This window comes from Procambarus clarkii, unplaced genomic scaffold (assembly GCF_040958095.1).
Source record: "Procambarus clarkii isolate CNS0578487 unplaced genomic scaffold, FALCON_Pclarkii_2.0 HiC_scaffold_96, whole genome shotgun sequence".
Classification (NCBI taxonomy): Eukaryota; Metazoa; Arthropoda; class Malacostraca; order Decapoda; family Cambaridae; genus Procambarus; species Procambarus clarkii.
The window spans coordinates 1-26,680 of record NW_027189129.1 but is presented as its reverse complement, the minus strand read 5'-3'; positions in this window follow the sequence as shown (position 1 = coordinate 26,680).

Genomic DNA, 26,680 nt, shown 5'->3' with positions numbered 1-26,680 from the left:
ACGTGGAAAAACGGCAAAATATTGCCTAATTCGATGATATTTTGTTTAAATCATATAAAGGAAAAAGGGATGATAAAGGTTGATAAAGGATGATATTGCTAAATTCGATGATTTTTAGTACAAAAGAAAATGCAAGAAAACTTGCTTAAAATGCAAAATTTGAAAATTCTGAGATTTGAAGGCCAAATCACATATCGTGAGAAAACATGAAGTAGTATAGAAATATTGGTAAAAACGAATATATATACGTAAAATCAAACTACATGAATAACGTGAAAAAAGTCACTATATTACCATATTTGAGGATTTTAGCTTCAAATCATAGAGCGAGGTTTCGTATTATTTAGATCCAAGAAAAGAGATATGACAATGTTGTTTCAAATAAAAATGATAAAAATCAATGTGTTTTCATTAGAATTAACTAAAATGTTCCTGATTTTCCGTTTATATTACCGATGGAAGATGTACACGTAAAACCGCTCTAATCCGGCTGAAACGTCGATATATGCAATAAAAACAGAACTTCTCCTCTTTCCAATATCTTACTCAGTATTTTAACGAGAAACAAATAGTTGATTGAAAATTAAGTGTTTAAGGTTATTTTTTAATCAATTATGTGTTTGCATAATTTTTATCGTATTTTTAATGAATTAAGAGCAATAAACTGAAAGTTCACAAAAACGTGGAAAAACAGCAAAATATTGCCTAATTCGATGATATTTTGTTTATATCACATAAAGGAAAAGGGGATGATAAACGTCAAAATATTGCTGAATTCGATGATTTTTAGTACGAAACAAAATGCAAGAAAACTTGCTTAAAATGCAATTTTATGCGAAAATGTGAGATATGAAGGCCAAAGCACATATCGCGATACTACATGAAATAGTATCGAAATATTGGTAAAAATGAATATTTATACGTAATATCAAACTACATGAAAAACGTGAAAAAAGTCATTATTATACCAAATTTGAGGATTTTAACTTCGAATCATAGAGCGACGTTTCGTATTTTTTAGACCCTAGAAAAGACGTATAAAGATGTTGCTTCCAATACAAATGATAAAAATCAATGTGTTTTCATTAGAATTAACTGAAATGTTCCTGATTTTCCGTTTATATTACCGATGGAAGATGTACACGTAAAACGGCTCTAATCCGGCTGAAACGTCGATATATGCAATAAAACAGAACTTCTCCCCTTTTCAATATCTTACTCAGTATTTTAACGAGAAACAAATAGATGATTGAAAATGAAGTATTTAAGGTTATTTTCTGATTAATTATGTGTTTGCATAATTTTTATCGTATATTTAATGAATTAATAACAATAAACTGAAAATTCACAAAAACGTGGAAAAACGGCAAAATATTGCCTAATTCGATGATATTTTGTTTAAATCACATAAAGGAAAAAGGGATGATAAAGGTCAAAATATTGCTAAATTCGATGATTTTTAGTACAAAAGAAAATGCAAGTAAACTTGCTTAAAATGCAAAATTTGAAAATTCTGAGATTTGAAGGCCAAATCACATATCGTGAGAAAACATGAAGTAGTATCGAAATATTGGTAAAAACGAATATATATACGTAAAATCAAACTACATGAATAACGAGAAAAAAGTCACTATATTACCATATTTGAGGATTTTAACTTCAAATCATAGAGCGAGGTTTCGTATTATTTAGATCCAAGAAAAGACATATGACAATGTTGTTTGAAATACAAATGATAAAAATCCATGTGTTTTCATTAGAATTAACTAAAATGTTCCTGATTTTACGTTTATATTACCGATGGAAGATGTACACGTAAAACCGCTCTAATCCGGCTGAAACGTCGATATATGCAATAAAAACAGAACTTCTCCCCTTTCCAATATCTTACTCAGTATTTTAACGAGAAACAAATAGTTGATTGAAAATTAAGTGTTTAAGGTTAATTTCTAATCAATTATGTGTTTGCACAATTTTTATCGTATTTTTATTGAATTAAGAGCAATAAACTGAAAGTTCACAAAAACGTGGAAAAACAGCAAAATATTGCCTAATTCGATGATATTTTGTTTATATCACATAAAGGAAAAGGGGATGATAAACGTCAAAATATTGCTGAATTCGATGATTTTTGGTATGAAACAAAATGCAAGAAAACTTGCTTAAAATGCAATTTTATGCGAAAATCTGAGATATGAAGGCCAAAGCACATATCGTGATACTACATGAAATAGTATCGAAATATTGGTAAAAATGAATATATATACGTAATATCAAACTACATGAAAAACGTGAAAAAATCATTATTATACCAAATTTGAGGATTTTAACTTCGAATCATAGAGCGACGTTTCGTATTTTTTAGAGCCTACAAAAGACGTATAAAGATGTTGCTTCCAATACAAATGATAAAAATCAATGTGTTTTCATTAGAATTAACTAAAATGTTCCTGATTTTCCGTTTATATTACCGATGGAAGATGTACACGTAAAACGGCTCTAATCCGGCTGAAACGTCGATATATGCAATAAAAACAGAACTTCTCCCCTTTTCAATATCTTACTCAGTATTTTAACGAGAAACAAATAGATGATTGAAAATGAAGTATTTAAGGTTATTTTCTGATTAATTATGTGTTTGCATAATTTTTATCGTATATTTAATGAATTAATAACAATAAACTGAAAATTCACAAAAACGTGGAAAAACGGCAAAATATTGCCTAATTCGATGATATTTTGTTTAAATCATATAAAGGAAAAAGGGATGATAAAGGTTGATAAAGGATGATATTGCTAAATTCGATGATTTTTAGTACAAAAGAAAATGCAAGAAAACTTGCTTAAAATGCAAAATTTGAAAATTCTGAGATTTGAAGGCCAAATCACATATCGTGAGAAAACATGAAGTAGTATAGAAATATTGGTAAAAACGAATATATATACGTAAAATCAAACTACATGAATAACGTGAAAAAAGTCACTATATTACCATATTTGAGGATTTTAGCTTCAAATCATAGAGCGAGGTTTCGTATTATTTAGATCCAAGAAAAGAGATATGACAATGTTGTTTCAAATAAAAATGATAAAAATCAATGTGTTTTCATTAGAATTAACTAAAATGTTCCTGATTTTCCGTTTATATTACCGATGGAAGATGTACACGTAAAACCGCTCTAATCCGGCTGAAACGTCGATATATGCAATAAAAACAGAACTTCTCCTCTTTCCAATATCTTACTCAGTATTTTAACGAGAAACAAATAGTTGATTGAAAATTAAGTGTTTAAGGTTATTTTTTAATCAATTATGTGTTTGCATAATTTTTATCGTATTTTTAATGAATTAAGAGCAATAAACTGAAAGTTCACAAAAACGTGGAAAAACAGCAAAATATTGCCTAATTCGATGATATTTTGTTTATATCACATAAAGGAAAAGGGGATGATAAACGTCAAAATATTGCTGAATTCGATGATTTTTAGTACGAAACAAAATGCAAGAAAACTTGCTTAAAATGCAATTTTATGCGAAAATGTGAGATATGAAGGCCAAAGCACATATCGCGATACTACATGAAATAGTATCGAAATATTGGTAAAAATGAATATTTATACGTAATATCAAACTACATGAAAAACGTGAAAAAAGTCATTATTATACCAAATTTGAGGATTTTAACTTCGAATCATAGAGCGACGTTTCGTATTTTTTAGACCCTAGAAAAGACGTATAAAGATGTTGCTTCCAATACAAATGATAAAAATCAATGTGTTTTCATTAGAATTAACTGAAATGTTCCTGATTTTCCGTTTATATTACCGATGGAAGATGTACACGTAAAACGGCTCTAATCCGGCTGAAACGTCGATATATGCAATAAAACAGAACTTCTCCCCTTTTCAATATCTTACTCAGTATTTTAACGAGAAACAAATAGATGATTGAAAATGAAGTATTTAAGGTTATTTTCTGATTAATTATGTGTTTGCATAATTTTTATCGTATATTTAATGAATTAATAACAATAAACTGAAAATTCACAAAAACGTGGAAAAACGGCAAAATATTGCCTAATTCGATGATATTTTGTTTAAATCACATAAAGGAAAAAGGGATGATAAAGGTCAAAATATTGCTAAATTCGATGATTTTTAGTACAAAAGAAAATGCAAGTAAACTTGCTTAAAATGCAAAATTTGAAAATTCTGAGATTTGAAGGCCAAATCACATATCGTGAGAAAACATGAAGTAGTATCGAAATATTGGTAAAAACGAATATATATACGTAAAATCAAACTACATGAATAACGAGAAAAAAGTCACTATATTACCATATTTGAGGATTTTAACTTCAAATCATAGAGCGAGGTTTCGTATTATTTAGATCCAAGAAAAGACATATGACAATGTTGTTTGAAATACAAATGATAAAAATCCATGTGTTTTCATTAGAATTAACTAAAATGTTCCTGATTTTACGTTTATATTACCGATGGAAGATGTACACGTAAAACCGCTCTAATCCGGCTGAAACGTCGATATATGCAATAAAAACAGAACTTCTCCCCTTTCCAATATCTTACTCAGTATTTTAACGAGAAACAAATAGTTGATTGAAAATTAAGTGTTTAAGGTTAATTTCTAATCAATTATGTGTTTGCACAATTTTTATCGTATTTTTATTGAATTAAGAGCAATAAACTGAAAGTTCACAAAAACGTGGAAAAACAGCAAAATATTGCCTAATTCGATGATATTTTGTTTATATCACATAAAGGAAAAGGGGATGATAAACGTCAAAATATTGCTGAATTCGATGATTTTTGGTATGAAACAAAATGCAAGAAAACTTGCTTAAAATGCAATTTTATGCGAAAATCTGAGATATGAAGGCCAAAGCACATATCGTGATACTACATGAAATAGTATCGAAATATTGGTAAAAATGAATATATATACGTAATATCAAACTACATGAAAAACGTGAAAAAATCATTATTATACCAAATTTGAGGATTTTAACTTCGAATCATAGAGCGACGTTTCGTATTTTTTAGAGCCTACAAAAGACGTATAAAGATGTTGCTTCCAATACAAATGATAAAAATCAATGTGTTTTCATTAGAATTAACTAAAATGTTCCTGATTTTCCGTTTATATTACCGATGGAAGATGTACACGTAAAACGGCTCTAATCCGGCTGAAACGTCGATATATGCAATAAAAACAGAACTTCTCCCCTTTTCAATATCTTACTCAGTATTTTAACGAGAAACAAATAGATGATTGAAAATGAAGTATTTAAGGTTATTTTCTGATTAATTATGTGTTTGCATAATTTTTATCGTATATTTAATGAATTAATAACAATAAACTGAAAATTCACAAAAACGTGGAAAAACGGCAAAATATTGCCTAATTCGATGATATTTTGTTTAAATCATATAAAGGAAAAAGGGATGATGAAGGTCAAAATATTGCTAAATTCGATGATGTTTAGTACAAAAGAAAATGCAAGAAAACTTGCTTAAAATGCAAAATTTGAAAATTCTGAGATTTGAAGGCCAAATCACATATCGTGAGAAAACATGAAGTAGTATAGAAATATTGGTAAAAACGAATATATATACGTAAAATCAAACTACATGAATAACGTGAAAAAAGTCACTATATTACCATATTTGAGGATTTTAGCTTCAAATCATAGAGCGAGGTTTCGTATTATTTAGATCCAAGAAAAGAGATATGACAATGTTGTTTCAAATACAAATGATAAAAATCAATGTGTTTTCATTAGAATTAACTAAAATGTTCCTGATTTTCCGTTTATATTACCGATGGAAGATGTACACGTAAAACGGCTCTAATCCGGCTGAAACGTCGATATATGCAATAAAACAGAACTTCTCCCCTTTTCAATATCTTACTCAGTATTTTAACGAGAAACAAATAGATGATTGAAAATGAAGTATTTAAGGTTATTTTCTGATCAATTATGTGTTTGCATAATTTTTATCGTATATTTAATGAATTAATACCAATAAACTGAAAATTCACAAAAACGTGAAAAAACGGCAAAATACTGCCTAATTCGATGATATTTTGTTTAAATCACATAAAGGAAAAGAATATGATAAACGTCAAAATATTGCTAAATTCGATGATTTTTAGTACGAAACAAAATGCAAGAAAACTTGCTTAAAAATGCAAAATTTGAAAATTCTGAGATTTGAAGGCCAAATCACATATCGTGAGAAAACATGAAGTAGTATCGAAATATTGGTAAAAACGAATATATATACGTAAAATCAAACTACATGAATAACGAGAAAAAAGTCACTATATTACCATATTTGAGGATTTTAACTTCAAATCATAGAGCGAGGTTTCGTATTATTTAGATCCAAGAAAAGACATATGACAATGTTGTTTGAAATACAAATGATAAAAATCTATGTGTTTTCATTAGAATTAACTAAAATGTTCCTGATTTTCCGTTTATATTACCGATGGAAGATGTACACGTAAAACCGCTCTAATCCGGCTGAAACGTCGATATATGCAATAAAAACAGAACTTCTCCCCTTTCCAATATCTTACTCAGTATTTTAACGAGAAACAAATAGTTGATTGAAAATTAAGTATTTAAGGTTAATTTCTGATCAATTATGTGTTTGCACAATTTTTATCGTATTTTTAATGAATTAGGAGCAATAAACTGAAAGTTCACAAAAACGTGGAAAAACAGCAAAATATTGCATAATTCGATGATATTTTGTTTATATCACATAAAGGAAAAGGGGATGATAAACGTCAAAATATTGCTGAATTCGATGATTTTTAGTACGAAACAAAATGCAAGAAAACTTGCTTAAAATGCAATTTTATGCGAAAATCTGAGATATGAAGGCCAAAGCACATATCGTGATACTACATGAAATAGTATCGAAATATTGGTAAAAATGAATATATATACGTAATATCAAACTACATGAAAAACGTGAAAAAAAGTCATTATTATACCAAATTTGAGGATTTTAACTTCGAATCATAGAGCGACGTTTCGTATTTTTTAGACCCTAGAAAAGACGTATAAAGATGTTGCTTCCAATACAAATGATAAAAATCAATGTGTTTTCATTAGAATTAACTAAAATGTTCCTGATTTTCCGTTTATATTACCGATGGAAGATGTACACGTAAAACGGCTCTAATCCGGCTGAAACGTCGATATATGCAATAAAAACAGAACTTCTCCCCTTTTCAATATCTTACTCAGTATTTTAACGAGAAACAAATAGATGATTGAAAATGAAGTATTTAAGGTTATTTTCTGATTAATTATGTGTTTGCATAATTTTTATCGTATATTTAATGAATTAATAACAATAAACTGAAAATTCTAAAAAACGTGGAAAAACGGCAAAATATTGCCTAATTCGATGATATTTTGATTAAATCACATAAAGGAAAAAGGGATGATAAAGGTCAAAATATTGCTAAATTCGATGATTTTTAGTACAAAAGAAAATGCAAGAAAACTTGCTTAAAATGCAAAATTTGAAAATTCTGAGATTTGAAGGCCAAATCACATATCGTGAGAAAACATGAAGTAGTATAGAAATATTGGTAAAAACGAATATATATACGTAAAATCAAACTACATGAATAACGTGAAAAAAGTCACTATATTACCATATTTGAGGATTTTAGCTTCAAATCATAGAGCGAGGTTTCGTATTATTTAGATCCAAGAAAAGAGATATGACAATGTTGTTTCAAATACAAATGATAAAAATCAATGTGTTTTCATTAGAATTAACTAAAATGTTCCTGATTTTCCGTTTATATTACCGATGGAAGATGTACACGTAAAACGGCTCTAATCCGGCTGAAACGTCGATATATGCAATAAAACAGAACTTCTCCCCTTTTCAATATCTTACTCAGTATTTTAACGAGAAACAAATAGATGATTGAAAATGAAGTATTTAAGGTTATTTTCTGATCAATTATGTGTTTGCATAATTTTTATCGTATATTTAATGAATTAATACCAATAAACTGAAAATTCACAAAAACGTGAAAAAACGGCAAAATACTGCCTAATTCGATGATATTTTGTTTAAATCACATAAAGGAAAAGAATATGATAAACGTCAAAATATTGCTAAATTCGATGATTTTTAGTACGAAACAAAATGCAAGAAAACTTGCTTAAAAATGCAAAATTTGAAAATTCTGAGATATGAAGGCCAAATCACATATCGTGAGAAAACATGAAGTAGTATCGAAATATTGGTAAAAACGAATATATATACGTAAAATCAAACTACATGAATAACGAGAAAAAAGTCACTATATTACCATATTTGAGGATTTTAACTTCAAATCATAGAGCGAGGTTTCGTATTATTTAGATCGAAGAAAAGACATATGACAATGTTGTTTGAAATACAAATGATAAAAATCCATGTGTTTTCATTAGAATTAACTAAAATGTTCCTGATTTTCCGTTTATATTACCGATGGAAGATGTACACGTAAAACCGCTCTAATCCGGCTGAAACGTCGATATATGCAATAAAAACAGAACTTCTCCCCTTTCCAATATCTTACTCAGTATTTTAACGAGAAACAAATAGTTGATTGAAAATTAAGTGTTTAAGGTTAATTTCTAATCAATTATGTGTTTGCACAATTTTTATCGTATTTTTAATGAATTAAGAGCAATAAACTGAAAGTTCACAAAAACGTGGAAAACAGCAAAATATTGCCTAATTCGATGATATTTTGTTTATATCACATAAAGGAAAAGGGGATGATAAACGTCAAAATATTGCTGAATTCGATGATTTTTGGTACGAAACAAAATGCAAGAAAACTTGCTTAAAATGCAATTTTATGCGAAAATCTGAGATATGAAGGCCAAAGCACATATCGTGATACTACATGAAATAGTATCGAAATATTGGTAAAAATGAATATATATACGTAATATCAAACTACATGAAAAACGTGAAAAAATCATTATTATACCAAATTTGAGGATTTTAACTTCGAATCATAGAGTGACGTTTCGTATTTTTTAGAGCCTACAAAAGACGTATAAAGATGTTGCTTCCAATACAAATGATAAAAATCAATGTGTTTTCATTAGAATTAACTAAAATGTTCCTGATTTTTCGTTTATATTACCGATGGAAGATGTACACGTAAAACGGCTCTAATCCGGCTGAAACGTCGATATATGCAATAAAAGCAGAACTTCTCCCCTTTTCAATATCTTACTCAGTATTTTAACGAGAAACAAATAGATGATTGAAAATGAAGTATTTAAGGTTATTTTCTGATTAATTATGTGTTTGCATAATTTTTATCGTATATTTAATGAATTAATAACAATAAACTGAAAATTCACAAAAACGTGGAAAAACGGCAAAATATTGCCTAATTCGATGATATTTTGTTTAAATCATATAAAGGAAAAAGGGATGATAAAGGTCAAAACATTGCTAAATTCGATGATTTTTAGTACAAAAGAAAATGCAAGAAAACTTGCTTAAAATGCAAAATTTGAAAATTCTGAGATTTGAAGGCCAAATCACATATCGTGAGAAAACATGAAGTAGTATAGAAATATTGGTAAAAACGAATATATATACGTAAAATAAAACTACATGAATAACGTGAAAAAAGTCACTATATTACCATATTTGAGGATTTTAGCTTCAAATCATAGAGCGAGGTTTCGTATTATTTAGATCCAAGAAAAGAGATATGACAATGTTGTTTCAAATACAAATGATAAAAATCAATGTGTTTTCATTAGAATTAACTAAAATGTTCCTGATTTTCCGTTTATATTACCGATGGAAGATGTACACGTAAAACCGCTCTAATCCGGCTGAAACGTCGATATATGCAATAAAAACAGAACTTCTCCTCTTTCCAATATCTTACTCAGTATTTTAACGAGAAACAAATAGTTGATTGAAAATTAAGTGTTTAAGGTTATTTTTTAATCAATTATGTGTTTGCATAATTTTTATCGTATTTTTAATGAATTAAGAGCAATAAACTGAAAGTTCACAAAAACGTGGAAAAACAGCAAAATATTGCCTAATTCGATGATATTTTGATATTATTATTTGATATTATTACGATGATATTACGTATATATACGTAATATCACATAAAGGAAAAGGGGATGATAAACGTCAAAATATTGCTGAATTCGATGATTTTTAGTACGAAACAAAATGCAAGAAAACTTGCTTAAAAATGCAAAATTTGAAAATTCTGAGATTTGAAGGCCAAATCACATATCGTGAGAAAACATGAAGTAGTATCGAAATATTGGTAAAAACGAATATATATACGTAAAATCAAACTACATGAATAACGAGAAAAAAGTCACTATATTACCATATTTGAGGATTTTAACTTCAAATCATAGAGCGAGGTTTCGTATTATTTAGATCCAAGAAAAGACATATGACAATGTTGTTTGAAATACAAATGATAAAAATCAATGTGTTTTCATTAGAATTAACTAAAATGTTCCTGATTTTCCGTTTATATTACCGATGGAAGATGTACACGTAAAACCGCTCTAATCCGGCTGAAACATCGATATATGCAATAAAAACAGAACTTCTCCCCTTTCCAATATCTTACTCAGTATTTTAACGAGAAACAAATAGTTGATTGAAAATTAAGTATTTAAGGTTAATTTCTAATCAATTATGTGTTTGCACAATTTTTATCGTATTTTTAATGAATTAGGAGCAATAAACTGAAAGTTCACAAAACGTGGAAAAACAGCAAAATATTGCATAATTCGATGATATTTTGTTTATATCACATAAAGGAAAAGGGGATGATAAACGTCAAAATATTGCTGAATTCGATGATTTTTAGTACGAAACAAAATGCAAGAAAACTTGCTTAAAATGCAATTTTATGCGAAAATCTGAGATATGAAGGCCAAAGCACATATCGTGATACTACATGAAATAGTATCGAAATATTGGTAAAAATGAATATATATACGTAATATCAAACTACATGAAAAACGTGAAAAAAAGTCATTATTATACCAAATTTGAGGATTTTAACTTCGAATCATAGAGCGACGTTTCGTATTTTTTAGACCCTAGAAAAGACGTATAAAGATGTTGCTTCCAATACAAATGATAAAAATCAATGTGTTTTCATTAGAATTAACTAAAATGTTCCTGATTTTCCGTTTATATTACCGATGGAAGATGTACACGTAAAACGGCTCTAATCCGGCTGAAACGTCGATATATGCAATAAAAACAGAACTTCTCCCCTTTTCAATATCTTACTCAGTATTTTAACGAGAAACAAATAGATGATTGAAAATGAAGTATTTAAGGTTATTTTCTGATTAATTATGTGTTTGCATAATTTTTATCGTATATTTAATGAATTAATAACAATAAACTGAAAATTCTAAAAAACGTGGAAAAACGGCAAAATATTGCCTAATTCGATGATATTTTGATTAAATCACATAAAGGAAAAAGGGATGATAAAGGTCAAAATATTGCTAAATTCGATGATTTTTAGTACAAAAGAAAATGCAAGAAAACTTGCTTAAAATGCAAAATTTGAAAATTCTGAGATTTGAAGGCCAAATCACATATCGTGAGAAAACATGAAGTAGTATAGAAATATTGGTAAAAACGAATATATATACGTAAAATCAAACTACATGAATAACGTGAAAAAAGTCACTATATTACCATATTTGAGGATTTTAGCTTCAAATCATAGAGCGAGGTTTCGTATTATTTAGATCCAAGAAAAGAGATATGACAATGTTGTTTCAAATACAAATGATAAAAATCAATGTGTTTTCATTAGAATTAACTAAAATGTTCCTGATTTTCCGTTTATATTACCGATGGAAGATGTACACGTAAAACCGCTCTAATCTGGCTGAAACGTCGATATATGCAATAAAAACAGAACTTCTCCTCTTTCCAATATCTTACTCAGTATTTTAAGGAGAAACAAATAGTTGATTGAAAATTAAGTGTTTAAGGTTATTTTTTAATCAATTATTTGTTTGCATAATTTTTATCGTATTTTTAATGAATTAAGAGCAATAAACTGAAAGTTCACAAAAACGTGGAAAAACAGCAAAATATTGCCTAATTCGATGATATTTTGTTTATATCACATAAAGGAAAAGGGGATGATAAACGTCAAAATATTGCTGAATTCGATGATTTTTAGTACGAAACAAAATGCAAGAAAACTTGCTTAAAATGCAATTTTATGCGAAAATCTGAGATATGAAGGCCAAAGCACATATCGCGATACTACATGAAATAGTATCGAAATATTGGTAAAAATGAATATTTATACGTAATATCAAACTACATGCAAAACGTGAAAAAAGTCATTATTATACCAAATTTGAGGATTTTATCTTCGAATCATAGAGCGACGTTTCGTATTTTTTAGACCCTAGAAAAGACGTATAAAGATGTTGCTTCCAATACAAATGATAAAAATCAATGTGTTTTCATTAGAATTAACTAAAATGTTCCTGATTTTCCGTTTATATTACCGATGGAAGATGTACACGTAAAACGGCTCTAATCCGGCTGAAACGTCGATATATGCAATAAAAACAGAACTTCTCCCCTTTTCAATATCTTACTCAGTATTTTAACGAGAAACAAATAGATGATTGAAAATGAAGTATTTAAGGTTATTTTCTGATCAATTATGTGTTTGCACAATTTTTATCGTATATTTAATGAATTAATACCAATAAACTGAAAATTCACAAAAACGTGAAAAACGGCAAAATACTGCCTAATTCGATGATATTTTGTTTAAATCACATAAAGGAAAAGAATATGATAAACGTCAAAATATTGCTAAATTCGATGATTTTTAGTACGAAACAAAATGCAAGAAAACTTGCTTAAAAATGCAAAATTTGAAAATTCTGAGATATGAAGGCCAAATCACATATCGTGAGAAACATGAAGTAGTATCGAAATATTGGTAAAAACGAATATATATACGTAAAATCAAACTACATGAATAACGAGAAAAAAGTCACTATATTACCATATTTGAGGATTTTAACTTCAAATCATAGAGCGACGTTTCGTATTTTTTAGACCCTAGAAAAGACGTATAAAGATGTTGCTTCCAATACAAATGATAAAAATCAATGTGTTTTCATTAGAATTAACTAAAATGTTCCTGATTTTCCGTTTATATTACCGATGGAAGATGTACACGTAAAACGGCTCTAATCCGGCTGAAACGTCGATATATGCAATAAAAACAGAACTTCTCCCCTTTTCAATATCTTACTCAGTATTTTAACGAGAAACAAATAGATGATTGAAAATGAAGTATTTAAGGTTATTTTCTGATTAATTATGTGTTTGCATAATTTTTATCGTATATTTAATGAATTAATAACAATAAACTGAAAATTCTAAAAACGTGGAAAAACGGCAAAATATTGCCTAATTCGATGATATTTTGATTAAATCACATAAGGAAAAAGGGATGATAAAGGTCAAAATATTGCTAAATTCGATGATTTTTAGTACAAAAGAAAATGCAAGAAAACTTGCTTAAAATGCAAAATTTGAAAATTCTGAGATTTGAAGGCCAAATCACATATCGTGAGAAAACATGAAGTAGTATAGAAATATTGGTAAAAACGAATATATATACGTAAAATCAAACTACATGAATAACGTGAAAAAAGTCACTATATTACCATATTTGAGGATTTTAGCTTCAAATCATAGAGCGAGGTTTCGTATTATTTAGATCCAAGAAAAGAGATATGACAATGTTGTTTCAAATACAAATGATAAAAATCAATGTGTTTTCATTAGAATTAACTAAAATGTTCCTGATTTTCCGTTTATATTACCGATGGAAGATGTACACGTAAAACGGCTCTAATCCGGCTGAAACGTCGATATATGCAATAAAACAGAACTTCTCCCCTTTTCAATATCTTACTCAGTATTTTAACGAGAAACAAATAGATGATTGAAAATGAAGTATTTAAGGTTATTTTCTGATCAATTATGTGTTTGCATAATTTTTATCGTATATTTAATGAATTAATACCAATAAACTGAAAATTCACAAAAACGTGAAAAAACGGCAAAATACTGCCTAATTCGATGATATTTTGTTTAAATCACATAAAGGAAAAGAATATGATAAACGTCAAATATTGCTAAATTCGATGATTTTTAGTACGAAACAAAATGCAAGAAAACTTGCTTAAAAATGCAAAATTTGAAAATTCTGAGATATGAAGGCCCAAATCACATATCGTGAGAAAACATGAAGTAGTATCGAAATATTGGTAAAAACGAATATATATACGTAAATCAAACTACATGAATAACGAGAAAAAAGTCACTATATTACCATATTTGAGGATTTTAACTTCAAATCATAGAGCGAGGTTTCGTATTATTTAGATCGAAGAAAAGACATATGACAATGTTGTTTGAAATACAAATGATAAAAATCCATGTGTTTTCATTAGAATTAACTAAAATGTTCCTGATTTTCCGTTTATATTACCGATGGAAGATGTACACGTAAAACCGCTCTAATCCGGCTGAAACGTCGATATATGCAATAAAAACAGAACTTCTCCCCTTTCCAATATCTTACTCAGTATTTTAACGAGAAACAAATAGTTGATTGAAAATTAAGTGTTTAAGGTTAATTTCTAATCAATTATGTGTTTGCACAATTTTTATCGTATTTTTAATGAATTAAGAGCAATAAACTGAAAGTTCACAAAAACGTGGAAAACAGCAAAATATTGCCTAATTCGATGATATTTTGTTTATATCACATAAAGGAAAAGGGGATGATAAACGTCAAAATATTGCTGAATTCGATGATTTTTGGTACGAAACAAAATGCAAGAAAACTTGCTTAAAATGCAATTTTATGCGAAAATCTGAGATATGAAGGCCAAAGCACATATCGTGATACTACATGAAATAGTATCGAAATATTGGTAAAAATGAATATATATACGTAATATCAAACTACATGAAAAACGTGAAAAAATCATTATTATACCAAATTTGAGGATTTTAACTTCGAATCATAGAGTGACGTTTCGTATTTTTTAGAGCCTACAAAAGACGTATAAAGATGTTGCTTCCAATACAAATGATAAAAATCAATGTGTTTTCATTAGAATTAACTAAAATGTTCCTGATTTTTCGTTTATATTACCGATGGAAGATGTACACGTAAAACGGCTCTAATCCGGCTGAAACGTCGATATATTGCAATAAAAGCAGAACTTCTCCCTTTCAATATCTTACTCAGTATTTTAACGAGAAACAAATAGATGATTGAAAATGAAGTATTTAAGGTTATTTTCTGATTAATTATGTGTTTGCATAATTTTTATCGTATATTTAATGAATTAATAACAATAAACTGAAAATTCACAAAAACGTGGAAAAACGGCAAAATATTGCCTAATTCGATGATATTTTGTTTTAAATCATATAAAGGAAAAAGGGATGATAAGGTCAAAACATTGCTAAATTCGATGATTTTTAGTACAAAAGAAAATGCAAGAAAACTTGCTTAAAATGCAAAATTTGAAAATTCTGAGATTTGAAGGCCAAATCACATATCGTGAGAAAACATGAAGTAGTATAGAAAATATTGGTAAAAACGAATATATATACGTAAAATAAAACTACATGAATAACGTGAAAAAAGTCACTATATTACCATATTTGAGGATTTTAGCTTCAAATCATAGAGCGAGGTTTCGTATTATTTAGATCCAAGAAAAGAGATATGACAATGTTGTTTCAAATACAAATGATAAAAATCAATGTGTTTTCATTAGAATTAACTAAAATGTTCCTGATTTTCCGTTTATATTACCGATGGAAGATGTACACGTAAAACCGCTCTAATCCGGCTGAAACGTCGATATATGCAATAAAAACAGAACTTCTCCTCTTCTCCAATATCTTACTCAGTATTTTAACGAGAAACAAATAGTTGATTGAAAATTAAGTGTTTAAGGTTATTTTTTAATCAATTATGTGTTTGCATAATTTTATCGTATTTTTAATGAATTAAGAGCAATAAACTGAAAGTTCACAAAAAACGTGGAAAAACAGCAAAATATTGCCTAATTCGATGATATTTTGTATTATTTGATATTATTACGATGATATTACGTATATATAGTAATATCACATAAAGGAAAAGGGGATGATAAACGTCAAAATATTGCTGAATTCGATGATTTTTAGTACGAAACAAAATGCAAGAAAACTTGCTTAAAAATGCAAAATTTGAAAATTCTGAGATTGAAGGCCAAATCACATATCGTGAGAAAACATGAAGTAGTATCGAAATATTGGTAAAAACGAATATATATACGTAAAATCAAACTACATGAATAACGAGAAAAAAGTCACTATATTACCATATTTGAGGATTTTAACTTCAAATCATAGAGCGAGGTTTCGTATTATTTAGATCCAAGAAAAGACATATGACAATGTTGTTTGAAATACAAATGATAAAAATCAATGTGTTTTCATTAGAATTAACTAAAATGTTCCTGATTTTCCGTTATATTACCGATGGAAGATGTACACGTAAAACCGCTCTAATCCGGCTGAAACATCGATATATGCAATAAAAACAGAACTTCTCCCCTTTCCAATATCTTACTCAGTATTTTAACGAGAAACAAATAGTTGATTGAAAATTAAGTATTTAAGGTTAATTTCTAATCAATTATGTGTTTGCACAATTTTTATCGTATTTTTAATGAATTAGGAGCAATAAACTGAAAGTTCACAAAAACGTGGAAAAACAGCAAAATATTGCATAATTCGATGATATTTTGTTTATATCACATAAAGGAAAAGGGGATGATAAACGTCAAAATATTGCTGAATTCGATGATTTTTAGTACGAAACAAAATGCAAGAAAACTTGCTTAAAATGCAATTTTATGCGAAAATCTGAGATATGAAGGCCAAAGCACATATCGTGATACTAATGAAATAGTATCGAAATATTGGTAAAAATGAATATATATACGTAATATCAAACTACATGAAAAACGTGAAAAAAAGTCATTATTATACCAAATTTGAGGATTTTAACTTCGAATCATAGAGCGACGTTTCGTATTTTTAGACCCTAGAAAAGACGTATAAAGATGTTGTTCCAATACAAATGATAAAAATCAATGTGTTTTCATTAGAATTAACTAAAATGTTCCTGATTTTCCGTTATATTACCGATGGAAGATGTACACGTAAAACGGCTCTAATCCGGCTGAAACGTCGATATATGCAATAAAAACAGAACTTCTCCCCTTTTCAATATCTTACTCAGTATTTTAACGAGAAACAAATAGATGATTGAAAATGAAGTATTTAAGGTTATTTTCTGATTAATTATGTGTTTGCATAATTTTTATCGTATATTTAATGAATTAATAACAATAAACTGAAAATTCTAAAAACGTGGAAAAAACGGCAAAATATTGCCTAATTCGATGATATTTTGATTAAATCACATAAAGGAAAAAGGGATGATAAAGGTCAAAATATTGCTAAATTCGATGATTTTTAGTACAAAAGAAAATGCAAGAAAACTTGCTTAAAATGCAAAATTTGAAAATTCTGAGATTGAAGGCCAAATCACATATCGTGAGAAAACATGAAGTAGTATAGAAATATTGGTAAAAACGAATATATTAAAAATCAAAACTACATGAATAACGTGAAAAAAGTCACTATATTACCATATTTGAGGATTTTAGCTTCAAATCATAGAGCGAGGTTTCGTATTATTTAGATCCAAGAAAAGAGATATGACAATGTTGTTTCAAATACAAATGATAAAAATCAATGTGTTTTCATTAGAATTAACTAAAATGTTCCTGATTTTCCGTTTATATTACCGATGGAAGATGTACACGTAAAACCGCTCTAATCTGGCTGAAACGTCGATATATGCAATAAAAACAGAACTTCTCCTCTTTCCAATATCTTACTCAGTATTTTAAGGAGAAACAAATAGTTGATTGAAAATTAAGTGTTTAAGGTTATTTTTAATCAATTATTGTTTGCATAATTTTTATCGTATTTTAATGAATTAAGAGCAATAAACTGAAAGTTCACAAAAACGTGGAAAAACAGCAAAATATTGCCTAATTCGATGATATTTTGTTATATCACATAAAGGAAAAGGGATGATAAACGTCAAAATATTGCTGAATTCGATGATTTTTAGTACGAAACAAAATGCAAGAAAACTTGCTTAAAATGCAATTTTTGCGAAAATCTGAGATATGAAGGCCAAAGCACATATCGCGATACTACATGAAATAGTATCGAAATATTGGTAAAAATGAATATTATACGTAATATCAAACTACATGCAAAACGTGAAAAAAGTCATTATTATACCAAATTTGAGGATTTACTTCGAATCATAGAGCGACGTTCGTATTTTTAGACCCTAGAAAAGAGTATAAAGATGTTGCTTCCAATACAAATGATAAAAATCAATGTGTTTTCATTAGAATTAACTAAAATGTTCCTGATTTTCCGTTTATATTACCGATGGAAGATGTACACGTAAAACGGCTCTAATCCGGCTGAAACGTCGATATATGCAATAAAAACAGAACTTCTCCCTTTTCAATATCTTACTCAGTATTTTAACGAGAAACAAATAGATGATTGAAAAGAAGTATTTAAGGTTATTTTCTGATCAATTATGTGTTTGCACAATTTTTATCGTATATTTAATGAATTAATAACCAATAAACTGAAAATTCACAAAAACGTGAAAAAACGGCAAAATATGCCTAATTCGATGATATTTTGTTTAAATCACATAAAGGAAAAGAAATGATAAACGTCAAATATTGCTAAATTCGATGATTTTTAGTACGAAACAAAATGCAAGAAAACTGCTTAAAATGCAAAATTTGAAAATTCTGAGATATGAAGGCCAAATCACATATCGTGAGAAAACATGAAGTAGTATCGAAATATTGGTAAAAACGAATATATATACGTAAAATCAAAACTACATGAATAACGAAAAAAGTCACTATATTACCAATTTGAGGATTTTAACTTCAAATCATAGAGCGACGTTTCGTATTTTTAGCCTAGAAAAGACGTATAAAGATGTTGCTTCCAATACAAATGATAAAAATCAATGTGTTTTCATTAGAATTAACTAAAATGTTCTGATTTTCCGTTTATATTACCGATGGAAGATGTACACGTAAAACGGCTCTAATCCGGCTGAAACGTCGATATATGCATAAAAAAACAGAACTTCTCCCCTTTTCAATATCTTACTCAGTATTTTAACGAGAAACAAATAGATGATTGAAAATGAAGTATTTAAGGTTATTTTCTGATTAATTATGTGTTTGCATAATTTTTATCGTATATTTAATGAATTAATAACAATAAACTGAAAATTCACAAAAACGTGGAAAAAACGGCAAAATATTGCCTAATTCGATGATATTTTGATTAAATCACATAAAGGAAAAAGGGATGATAAAGGTCAAAATATTGCTAAATTCGATGATTTTTAGTAAAAAGAAAATGCAAGAAAACTTGCTTAAAATGCAAAATTTGAAAATTCTGAGATTTGAAGGCCAAATCACATATCGTGAGAAAACATGAAGTAGTATAGAAATATTGGTAAAAAACGAATATATATACGTAAAATCAAACTACATGAATAACGTGAAAAAAGTCACTATATTACCATATTTGAGGATTTTAGCTTCAAATCATAGAGCGAGGTTTCGTATTATTTAGATCCAAGAAAAGAGATATGACAATGTTGTTTCAAATACAAATGATAAAAATCAATGTGTTTTCATTAGAATTAACTAAAATGTTCCTGATTTTCCGTTTATATTACGATGGAAGATGTACACGTAAAACGCTCTAATCCGGCTGAAACGTCGATATATGCAATAAAAACAGAACTTCTCCTTTCCAATATCTTACTCAGTATTTTAACGAGAAACAAATAGTTGATTGAAAATTAAGTGTTTAAGGTTATTTTTTAATCAATTATTGTTTGCATAATTTTATCGTTTTTAATGAATTAAGAGCAATAAACTGAAAAGTTCACAAAAACGTGGAAAAACAGCAAAATATTGCCTAATTCGATGATATTTTGTTTATATCACATAAAGGAAAAGGGGATGATAAACGTCAAAATATTGCTGAATTCGATGATTTTTAGTACGAAACAAAATGCAAGAAAACTTGCTTAAAATGCAATTTGAAAATTCTGAGATATGAAGGCCAAATCACATATCGTGAGAAACATGAATAGTATCGAAATATTGGTAAAAACGAATATATATACGTAAATCAAACTACATGAAAACGTGAAAAAAGTCACTATATACCAATTTGAGGATTTTAACTTCAAATCATAGAGCGAGGTTTCGTATTTTAGATCCTAGAAAAGACGTATAAAATGTTGTTTCCAATACAAATGATAAAAATCAATGTGTTTTCATTAGAATTAACTAAAATGTTCCTGATTTTCCGTTTATATTACCGATGGAAGATGTACACGTAAAACCGGCTCTAATCCGGCTGAAACGTCGATATATGCAATAAAAACAGAACTTCTCCCCTTTCCAATATCTTACTCAGTATTTTAACGAGAAACAAATAGATGATTGAAAATGAAGTATTTAAGGTTATTTCTGATCAATTATGTGTTGCACAATTTTTATCGTATTTTTAATGAATTAATAACAATAAACTGAAATTCACAAAAACGTGGAAAAAAACGGCAAAATATTGCCTAATTCGATGATATTTTGTTTAAATCACATAAAGGAAAAGAATATGATAAACGTCAAAATATTGCTAAATTCGATGATTTTTAGTACGAAACAAAATGCAAGAAAACTTGCTTAAAATGCAAAATTTGAAAATTCTGAGATATGAAGGCCAAATCACATACGTGAGAAACATGAAGTAGTATCGAAATATTGGTAAAAACAAATATATATACGTAAAATCAAACTACATGAATAACGAAAAAAAGTCACTATATTACCATATTTGAGGATTTTAACTTCGAATCATAGAGCGACGTTTCGTATTTTTAGACCTAGAAAAGACGTATAAAGATGTTGCTTCCAATACAAATGATAAAAATCAATGTGTTTTCATTAGAATTAACTAAAATGTTCCTGATTTTCCGTTTATATTACCGATGGAAGATGTACACGTAAAACGCTCTAATCCGGCTGAAACGTCGATATATGCAATAAAAACAGAACTTCTCCCCTTTTCAATATCTTACTCAGTATTTTAACGAGAAACAAATAGATGATTGAAATGAAGTATTTAAGGTTATTTCTGATTAATTATGTGTTTGCATAATTTTTATCGTATATTTAATGAATTAATAACAATAAACTGAAAATTCTAAAAAACGTGGAAAAACGGCAAAATATTGCCTAATTCGATGAGATTTTGATTAAATCACATAAAGGAAAAAGGGATGATAAAGGTCAAAAATTGCTAAATTCGATGATTTTTAGTACAAAAGAAAATGCAAGAAAACTTGCTTAAAATGCAAAATTTGAAAATTCTGAGATTTGAAGGCCAAATCACATATCGTGAGAAAACATGAAGTAGTATAGAAATATTGGTAAAAACGAATATATATACGTAAATCAAACTACATGAATAACGTGAAAAAAGTCACTATATTACCATATTTGAGGATTTTAGCTTCAAATCATAGAGCGAGGTTTCGTATTATTTAGATCCAAGAAAAGAGATATGACAATGTTGTTTCAAATACAAATGATAAAAATCAATGTGTTTTCATTAGAATTAACTAAAATGTTCCTGATTTTCCGTTTATATTACCGATGGAAGATGTACACGTAAAACCGCTCTAATCTGGCTGAAACGTCGATATATGCAATAAAAACAGAACTTCTCCTCTTTCCAATATCTTACTCAGTATTTTAACGAGAAACAAATAGTTGATTGAAAATTAAGTGTTTAAGGTTATTTTTTAATCAATTATTTGTTTGCATAATTTTTATCGTATTTTTAATGAATTAAGAGCAATAAACTGAAAGTTCACAAAAACGTGGAAAAACAGCAAAATATTGCCTAATTCGATGATATTTTGTTTATATCACATAAAGGAAAAGGGGATGATAAACGTCAAAATATTGCTGAATTCGATGATTTTTAGTACAAACAAAATGCAAGAAAACTTGCTTAAAATGCAATTTTATGCGAAAATCTGAGATGAAGGCCAAAGCACATATCGCGATACTACATGAAATAGTATCGAAATATTGGTAAAAATGAATATTTATACGTAATATCAAACTACATGCAAAACGTGAAAAAAGTCATTATTATACCAAATTTGAGGATTTTATCTTCGAATCATAGAGCGACGTTTCGTATTTTTAGACCCTAGAAAAGACGTATAAAGATGTTGCTTCCAATACAAATGATAAAAATCAATGTGTTTTCATTAGAATTAACTAAAATGTTCCTGATTTTCCGTTTATATTACCGATGGAAGATGTACACGTAAAACGGCTCTAATCCGGCTGAAACGTCGATATATGCAATAAAAACAGAACTTCTCCCCTTTTCAATATCTTACTCAGTATTTTAACGAGAAACAAATAGATGATTGAAAATGAAGTATTTAAGGTTATTTTCTGATCAATTATGTGTTTGCACAATTTTTATCGTATATTTAATGAATTAATACCAATAAACTGAAATTCACAAAAACGTGAAAAAACGGCAAAATACTGCCTAATTCGATGATATTTTGTTTAAATCACATAAAGGAAAAGAATATATAAACGTCAAAATATTGCTAAATTCGATGATTTTTAGTACGAAACAAAATGCAAGAAAACTTGCTTAAAATGCAAAATTTGAAAATTCTGAGATATGAAGGCCAAATCACATATCGTGAGAAACATGAAGTAGTATCGAAATATTGGTAAAAACGAATATATATACGTAAATCAAACTACATGAATAACGAGAAAAAAGTCACTATATTACCATATTTGAGGATTTTAACTTCAAATCATAGAGCGACGTTTCGTATTTTTAGACCCTAGAAAAGACGTATAAAGATGTTGCTTCCAATACAAATGATAAAAATCAATGTGTTTCATTAGAATTAACTAAAATGTTCCTGATTTTCCGTTTATATTACCGATGGAAGATGTACACGTAAAACGGCTCTAATCCGGCTGAAACGTCGATATATGCAATAAAAACAGAACTTCTCCCCTTTTCAATATCTTACTCAGTATTTTAACGAGAAACAAATAGATGATTGAAAATGAAGTATTTAAGGTTATTTTCTGATTAATTATGTGTTTGCATAATTTTTATCGTATATTTAATGAATTAATAACAATAAACTGAAAATTCTAAAAAACGTGGAAAAACGGCAAAATATTGCCTAATTCGATGATATTTTGATTAAATCACATAAAGGAAAAAGGGATGATAAAGGTCAAAATATTGCTAAATTCGATGATTTTTAGTACAAAAGAAAATGCAAGAAAACTTGCTTAAAATGCAAAATTTGAAAATTCTGAGATTTGAAGGCCAAATCACATATCGTGAGAAAACATGAAGTAGTATAGAAATATTGGTAAAAACGAATATATATACGTAAAATCAAACTACATGAATAACGTGAAAAAAGTCACTATATTACCATATTTGAGGATTTTAGCTTCAAATCATAGAGCGAGGTTTCGTATTATTTAGATCCAGAAAAGAGATATGACAATGTTGTTTCAAATACAAATGATAAAATCAATGTGTTTTCATTAGAATTAACTAAAATGTTCCTGATTTTCCGTTTATATTACCGATGGAAGATGTACACGTAAAACCGCTCTAATCTGGCTGAAACGTCGATATATGCAATAAAAACAGAACTTCTCCTCTTTCCAATATCTTACTCAGTATTTTAACGAGAAACAAATAGTTGATTGAAAATTAAGTGTTTAAGGTTATTTTTAATCAATTATTTGTTTGCATAATTTTTATCGTATTTTTAATGAATTAAGAGCAATAAACTGAAAGTTCACAAAAACGTGGAAAAACAGCAAAATATTGCCTAATTCGATGATATTTTGTTTATATCACATAAAGGAAAAGGGGATGATAAACGTCAAAATATTGCTGAATTCGATGATTTTTAGTACGAAACAAAATGCAAGAAAACTTGCTTAAAATGCAATTTTATGCGAAAATCTGAGATATGAAGGCCAAAGCACATATCGCGATACTACATGAAATAGTATCGAAATATTGGTAAAAATGAATATTTATACGTAATATCAAACTACATGCAAAACGTGAAAAAAGTCATTATTATACCAAATTTGAGGATTTTATCTTCGAATCATAGAGCGACGTTTCGTATTTTTAGACCCTAGAAAAGACGTATAAAGATGTTGCTTCCAATACAAATGATAAAAATCAATGTGTTTTCATTAGAATTAACTAAAATGTTCCTGATTTTCCGTTTATATTACCGATGGAAGATGTACACGTAAAACGGCTCTAATCCGGCTGAAACGTCGATATATGCAATAAAAACAGAACTTCTCCCCTTTTCAATATCTTACTCAGTATTTTAACGAGAAACAAATAGATGATTGAAAATGAAGTATTTAAGGTTATTTTCTGATCAATTATGTGTTTGCACATTTTTATCGTATATTTAATGAATTAATACCAATAAACTGAAAATTCACAAAAACGTGAAAAAACGGCAAAATACTGCCTAATTCGATGATATTTTGTTTAAATCACATAAAGGAAAAGAATATGATAAACGTCAAAATATTGCTAAATTCGATGATTTTTAGTACGAAACAAATGCAAGAAAACTTGCTTAAAATGCAAAATTTGAAAATTCTGAGATATGAAGGCCAAATCACATATCGTGAGAAAACATGAAGTAGTATCGAAATATTGGTAAAAACGAATATATATACGTAAAATCAAACTACATGAATAACGAGAAAAAAGTCACTATATTACCATATTTGAGGATTTTAACTTCAAATCATAGAGCGACGTTTCGTATTTTTAGACCCTAGAAAAGACGTATAAAGATGTTGCTTCCAATACAAATGATAAAAATCATGTGTTTTCATTAGAATTAACTAAAATGTTCCTGATTTTCCGTTTATATTACCGATGGAAGATGTACACGTAAAACGGCTCTAATCCGGCTGAAACGTCGATATATGCAATAAAAACAGAACTTCTCCCCTTTCAATATCTTACTCAGTATTTTAACGAGAAACAAATAGATGATTGAAAAAAGTTTAAGGTTATTTTCTGATTAATTATGTGTTGCATAATTTTTATCGTATATTTAATGAATTAATAACAATAAACTGAAATTCAAAAACGTGGAAAAACGGCAAATATTGCCTAATTCGATGATATTTTGTTTAATCACATAAAGGAAAAAGGGATGATAAAGTCAAAATATTGCTAATTCGATGATTTTTAGTACAAAGAAAATGCAAGAAAACTTGCTTAAAATGCAAATTTGAAAATTCTGAGATTGAAGGCCAAATCACATATCGTGAGAAACATGAAGTAGTATAGAAATATTGGTAAAAACGAATATATACGTAAAATCAAACTACATGAAAAACGTGAAAAAAGTCACTATATTACCATATTTGAGGATTTTAGCTTCAAATCATAGAGCGAGGTTTCGTATTTTAGATCCAAGAAAAGAGATATGACAATGTTGTTTCAATACAAATGATAAAAATCAATGTGTTTTCATTAGAATTAACTAAAATGTTCCTGATTTTCGTTTATATTACCGATGGAAGATGTACACGTAAAACCGCTCTAATCGGCTGAAACGTCGATATATGCAATAAAAACAGAACTTCTCCCTTTCCAATATCTTACTCAGTATTTTAACGAGAAACAAATAGTTGATTGAAAATAAGTGTTTAAGGTTATTTTTAATCAATTATTTGTTTGCATAATTTTTATCGTATTTTTAATGAATTAAGAGCAATAAACTGAAAGTTCACAAAAACGTGGAAAAACACAAAATATTGCCTAATTCGATGATATTTTGTTTATATCACATAAAGGAAAAGGGGATGATAAACGTCAAAATATTGCTGAATTCGATGATTTTTAGTACGAAACAAAATGCAAGAAAACTTGCTTAAAATGCAAATTTTATGCGAAAATCTGAGATATGAAGGCCAAGCACATATCGCGATACTACATGAATAGTATCGAAATATTGGTAAAATGATATTTATACGTAATATCAAACTACATGCAAAACGTGAAAAAAGTCATTATATACCCAATTTGAGGATTTATCTTCGAATCATAGAGCGACGTTTCGTTTTTTAGACCCTAGAAAAGACGTATAAAGTGTTGCTTCCAATACAAATGATAAAATCAATGTGTTTTCATTAGAATTAACTAAAATGTTCCTGATTTTCCGTTTATATTACCGATGGAAGATGTACACGTAA